General features: G+C 34.2%; 1 long non-coding RNA gene across 3 annotated transcripts; it reads right to left on the bottom strand.

Moving 5' to 3' along the window:
• Positions 1–620: 620 nt before the first annotated feature.
• Positions 621–3,114, bottom strand: LOC111241294. 3 transcript variants are annotated; one of them, XR_002667214.1, is made up of 5 exons: positions 2,838–3,114; positions 2,289–2,387; positions 1,886–2,182; positions 1,278–1,406; positions 621–911 (listed from the first exon to the last, which is right to left on the bottom strand). It is a non-coding gene; the product is annotated as an uncharacterized LOC111241294 (long non-coding RNA). The 3 variants fall into 3 exon arrangements; XR_002667213.1 differs by lacking the exon at positions 1,278–1,406 and having other exon boundaries at positions 649–911; positions 1,886–1,966; positions 2,053–2,182; positions 2,838–3,106; XR_002667212.1 differs by lacking the exon at positions 1,278–1,406 and having other exon boundaries at positions 649–911; positions 2,838–3,107.
• Between the last annotated feature and the right edge of the window lie 3,336 nt (positions 3,115–6,450).

Here is a 6,450-nt window from a genome sequence, read left to right as displayed (position 1 = left end):
TCTAATCAGGAAATGGAACTCAATAAGTTCAGAAACAATGGTACATGAAGACCATTGTCAAAGTAAGGGATCCACTATCAGAACAGTATAGTAACATTCAAATATCAAGGAGGAGGTCAGGCCAACTTAAACTAGCCTTTAGAATGCTTATGAGAAAGGGGTTACACCCTTGCGTCACATGGGATATTATACATATTTAAGGCAATTTAGTGGCTCTCCGTAAAACTTAGGAGGCTTAAATTCCAAGGACCAAAGAGAAATATAGCAACTAACTATCTAGTCAAATCCTAAAAATTCAAGCAAGGATGTCAATTGGGGAAAGAAACAGGTTCAGTGATAGACTTAGATACAAATGAGACAAATCAATTGATAAACAATATAGCAATAAGAGAAATATATTNGTCTAACTCATAAAGCATTATAAACAATAATTAAAATCAAAGATTATAATTAAAGCATTATAATTAATCCCTTGGAACAAAGACCTCTTAATAAGTAAACAAATTAAGGTCAAATAAATAAAATAGAGAACTGAATTCTTCATGTTAACAAAACTGTAGAAAAAAGTGAATTATTTAATGTTATACAATACTACCTCACTATTATGGAGAACAAATTAATATCCTTATCAANTGTATCAAGAAGTATAAAAATAAATGTTACTTGGAGTAAGCCATCTCACACAAAGAGTACATGACTAACGTAGAAAATAATATGCAAGGAGTATGCCTTATACCAACTAAGGAAACAAAATGTGAGGCTGGGGTTCTTAGTTCAAAATTAAGAGCTCTTACTGTGTAGGGAATCTGGATGCATAGAGACTGGTAGCCTACATCTAGGAGCTCATTTTCCCACATGGAGGCCCCTTTGAGTGTGCTTCCAAAGTACTTCTCAAGCAAATTAAATGAAACCTGCAACAACAAAATAAATTTAAAGGATTAATAAGTTATTCTTGTGTTTACTGTTATAATTAATTAAAACATTAAACAATCACTTGACAAAGAAGCTAAAAGGATCAATAAGTTACATCAGTCAAAACATAGTTCACTTAACAAAGAAGTCAAGTAAAACTTCTTGCAAAAGTATTATATCAGATATATCAAAACACCCTCTTCATAAAAAAAAGGAATGAAAATATCACAAATTATTTTTTTAAAACTAAGAATGCTATAAAAACAAGAAATAAACAGATTGAAGCAAAGATTAAAGAGAAAAGAAAATAGTCTTAAAAACAGATTGAAGCAAAGATTAAATAAAATATAAGCGCCATTTCATACCTCCACTGCAGTTTAACTGCTGTCACCGTTCTTTTTCTTATTAGTCAGTTTCAATCACCACAAGTGTTATTTAAATAGTTTTACTCTATTCAATTTCAATGTTTTGTCAAATCTGAATTCCTCCTTTTTCTATACACCAAAAACAAAACAAACAGTTTAAATGACCAAAAGGTCGACCCTCATAAGAAAAAAAAAATGCGTATGTGATATGGCAGGAATGGGAAAGAGGAAAACAGAGTCATGTGAAATATAGTATGTGATATGGCAGAGGGTAAGACACACAAAGGAAAAAATTGAGATTATACAAAAGGGAAAATAATTATTGTAGGAATATTAAAAAGTCACAACCAAACACAATCGCTACTAGCTAGAGCTATAATTAACAATGAGAGAAATAAGAACTTTTGAAAAATAAGAAGTTATTTTGGCAGACTTAATGGTTTCCAAATATGCACTTAATGTTATATAAGATATCTTACTGCCAAGTTAAATAGACAAAACTTTGCACCATATTGAAAACCAGATATCTTACTGCCAAGTTAAAATAAGATATGAATCTTAAACCACGATACATAAGCATTTGCACAAAGCATAACATTATTGTTTACTCTTTGAGGTGTCTTTGTCTTCATAAGAAGGAAAGTGGGAAGCCATTCCAAAACCTTCAGCCTTCTCTATAAATAACGTTACTGTAGAAAAATGTTCAAAACCCAATCATTAAAAAAGGCAGTTTACAAGATCCATATATAAGTGGTATAACAACAAATCTTACTACCCTGTCAGGTGGAATTTGGCACATCATTGAAGTTGTGGAACTTTGCTCATTAAAGTGCTGCAGAAGTATACTGTTAGAATCTAGTGAAATCCTCAAGCAAATCTCCATGGTCCTTGAATAGGGTAGCAACCTAAAAATTTTGTTTAAAAGAAAGAGTGTAAATTTCCAACCAAATATCCTATTAAAGAGAACGTAGAAAACATCAAAGCGCCCCGAAAAAGGATAGATACTATTACCTCACTATAAACCTCACTGATGTCCTTGTGTTATTTGCAATACATGTTTAAAATGTCCAAAAATGATTTGTAACCATGCTCATCACGTTGGAACCGCTTCTGTAAAAGCAAAACATTTTNATTACAAATAAGAATAAACTATATCAGCAAAACCACCAGAAAAACTGATTCTCCTTTATCTTCACCAAACTGATTGCTTCTTCAAATTCAAAACCGAAGAGAGAATCAAGGAAAAAAAGGGATTTAAGGTTTTCTGGTTTTACAAATTTAGGGATTTTGGGTTTTTGGTTTTACGAATCAAGAACTTCCCAAAACGCAAGACCCTCCCCAATCAAAATCTCCAAAAAATGCAACGTCTTCCACACACAACATGTGAACCACACCACAAAGTGTTTGTGCCAATCGAAAGAAAGAAAAAAGGGATTAGGGTTTTCTGGTTCTACGAATTTAGGGATTTTCAAATGAACAGAGAAGATTACTTAGTAGATGAATGAATAATAAANCCTAAATCAGAAGAACGAAGACTTAGTTAGAGCGAGAAAAACGAACTTCTTTGTAAGTCAGTCCGAGACAATGGTGACGAAGGAGTTAATGGAGTGCGAAGAAGAAGACAATGGTGAACTGTGTAAGAGTGAAAGAGATGGACATGGAGTGAGTGCAAGAATGAGCCCACTGAGCGAGAGAGTGAGACAGTATAAAGGAGCGAGAGAGAACGAGGGTTGAAGTGCTCGAGAGAGAGGCAGTGAGTGAAATGGGTAAGAATGAGGGAGCGGGAGAGAACTAAGGTTGCAGTGCTCGAGCTGTGTAAGAGAGAAAAATAATTCAAGTTATATTTTTATTTTTTAATTATTAATTATTTTATAATCCGTATATAAATCCGTACATAAAAAGCTTCTTATATACGGATCAGAATCCGTATATAATAATTTGTATGTAAATTGCAATTTTCTTGTAGTGACTCTCTCTTGGAGCCTTGGTGTGCCATTTTCGGTTTTCTACCATGAATGAACAAGAACATGTTTTTCTTCTTCTATTGCTTGCAACAATGCTTGTTCTTGTTTGATGGAATGAAGCTCTACCATTTCTCTCTTTAGATTTTCGTTTTGAAGGTTGTATGCTTGAGTTTGGAGCTTCTTCTTTGCTTTTTCATGGTGGTTTCTTTGATGGAAGGGAGACCCATTGTTCAATTTGGTTTTCTCATCATTTTGCTGCAGTGAATTCGAATTTATCTTCAGTTTCTTGGTTTGGAGGATGAAAATGGAGTTGTTGTCAAGTTTAGTAGTGAAAAAGGCTTAAGTTGGTACATGGGTATTGGATTCTTGAACCATTTTCTTCTAGTATTTTGTTTTTGATGTTTGGAAGCATATTTTGAGCTGGACTTTGTGATTGATGATGGTGGCTGGACGGTAATGCTAGGGAAGCTAGAGGTTTGGTTTTGTTTTGGTCAAAAAAGTTGAAGAAAGATGAGTGGTGGAGTTGGATTTATGAAGGTAGAACTTGGTTTTGCTATGCTTGTGTTGATTTGCATTTGAAACTTGGGTTTCTTTATTGTGTTCTCGGTAATGGAGAACGGAAGAAACAATTTGAATGTTGCTTGTTGAAGAAAAACCAAAAAGAGTGGTGCAAGGAGAGAGAATGCTTCATTTAATTCTTTACCTCATTTGGCCATGCAAATGAAGGGGACATTTTCCATAGGAAGGGATATTTCCATTTTGGTTTTGTCTTGCTATCACTTGAAATTGCTGTGAGTAGCTTTGGAGATGGGAGGTTATTGTGATTGTTTTCCCTTGCCTTGACTTTGCAGATGTGGCATCTTGAAAGAAGATATTAAAGCTCCCCTTTGACTTGTGGACTTTTTAGAAGCATTCTTTGCACCCAACTATTGCATTGCTCACGTGAATTTGTGTGGCTTGGTGTGTGGTTTTGTTTTTGCTGCATGGAAAGGAGTGGTGGGACGATTTTGAATGATTTGGAAGGCATATGATTGTTGTCTTGAAGTATGGTGCATATGAGACAAAGAGTCAACACATCTTGCATGGTTCATTTAAGGAAGAAAGTCAAGAATTGAAGTTGGGCCTTAGTGGACTAGGAGCTCACGGCCCAAGGGGGTTTTCTCAAGCTAATTGCACTTTTAATTTCATTTGGCAGATGAATATTGGTCACATAATTCATGGAGGAAAAAGCATGTTTAATTACCCCTTTGTTTTGCATTAAATTGCATAGTAGGATTAGTAGTTTTTGATGTCTCTAATTTAGTGTTGCATTTTATAGTCTTACTTGTGTTTAGATAATTGTTTGTTGAAATGTTGGGATTAGCACTTTATTTTAACTTGATGTTTTCTAACTTACATAGTTGAGTTTAATATCTATTCATTTTAATTTAGTTATTCGTATTCGCAAAAACGCTTTTCAAAACCCCCTCTTTTCGTGTTAGACTTGACTCTAAACTGCAGTTGGTCCTTGAGAGACGACCTAGGGGTCATTCCCTAGCATTATACTGCAGTTCTAAATTGCAATCAAATTTGTATGGGCAGCGACACCCATCAATCTCTATTCTCAAATCTGCATAAATATCTGAAGCATTCCTTTTTTGTTAATGCAAAAAGGGGGAGAGATTTATATGAGAGTATGAGAACAAGTAAAAATGCTTTGTGAAAGGGGGAGAATAGTCTGTCTCATACTTTATTTGCTTGTTATTATGTTGTACATGCAAAGTAATTGAACTGTATTAAATCTTTTGCTATATGTTAATACTCTGTCTTGTGTTGAATTGTACAAACCTTGTTGAGTTATTAATCATGGTTGTGCATCATCAAAAAAAGGGGGAGATAGTTGAGATTGTTGACAACACAAACTTTATATCAATCTAGTTTTTTATGATGACAACACAATGCTTATTAACAGTACACATGTTGCTGCATTACATGTTCTTAATCTGAGCTGAGTGTTATATCTGTTAAACATGTTTAGATTTACTTTGATGTATGTTCCTATGTTAATTGTGTGATATATTTGTGGAACATACTTGTATGATTATATGCAATTCAAACTGCTGTCAAAGTATTTTAATCCACAATTTGGAAAATGAAAAATCACAAGCACTTTTATAAACTTGTAATTGTGTGACAAAGTTCTAGTCCAATCGAATACACCTGTAATTGATTCGACTATTCTAAAACCTTTGTACAGATTTTGAGAACTAGTGCTTTGTGATGTTTTGGATTAAAAAGAATTTCAAAATATTTTTACACGTGTCAGTCGACTTTGTCCAATGTACATTCGATTGTTTTATTGATCTGTTTTGGAATTCCATTATGCTTACACGCTCCGATGGCTATATTTTTAAAAGTTAGTTAAGCATTGATGACTTGGTCAACTGTATTAATGTGTGTTGATTTTGGTTGACTGAGAGCCTCTATGTTGACTGTCTGTTATAACTGTATTAATACAGTCAACTGGATTAGTAGGCTATTTGACTAAGAAACAATCTGACTGACAGAAAACTATAAATTGATTGAACACGAGTTTTTCAGAGACTTTTGATGATCTGACATTTTCATTTCTTGTTTCAGATTGAATTCTCTGTGTTAATAGCTCCAAGAATTCTCCAAGAAGACGGTAGTGGTCTATCTTGAGAGAGATTCAAAGGTAGAAGGCTTATGCGGTGACTGTGTGATCATTATCTGCACGAAGAAGATGCTTCTTGATTGATCTTTGAAGGCTTGACATCCTGTGAAGACTGCTGCATTGTGTTGAGGCTTGGCAGATTGTTCGACGTGGGTTCAGATTGCAGAAGAGGGGATTCTTGCTACAAGTCTAGTTTTGGTTATTGCAGCTATATTTTTGTTTTGGGTTAGAGAGGAGATTTATATTTTTGACGTGAGGTCTTCTATAAATTCCTTGTTGTAAAAACCGCAACCATTATAGTGCATTTGCTTCCTGGGTTGGAAGGACACTGGATGTAGGCATTGTTGGCCGAACCAGTATAAAAACCAGTGTTTGATTTTCTCTATCCCTACACTCTTTTATTTCAGTCGACTATATCTATTACACAGTCAACTACGTTTTTCCACTGGATAGAAATTTTCATTACTTCCATTTCAAGAAAGATAAAAAAGCTTTATACTTTTGTTTCAAGATTGCGAAAAGATATTGTTTTTGA

This window comes from Vigna radiata, chromosome 2 (assembly GCF_000741045.1).
Source record: "Vigna radiata var. radiata cultivar VC1973A chromosome 2, Vradiata_ver6, whole genome shotgun sequence".
Classification (NCBI taxonomy): Eukaryota; Viridiplantae; Streptophyta; class Magnoliopsida; order Fabales; family Fabaceae; genus Vigna; species Vigna radiata.
The sequence above is the reverse complement of the archived record's forward strand: the minus strand, read 5'-3'. Positions and strand labels throughout refer to the sequence as shown.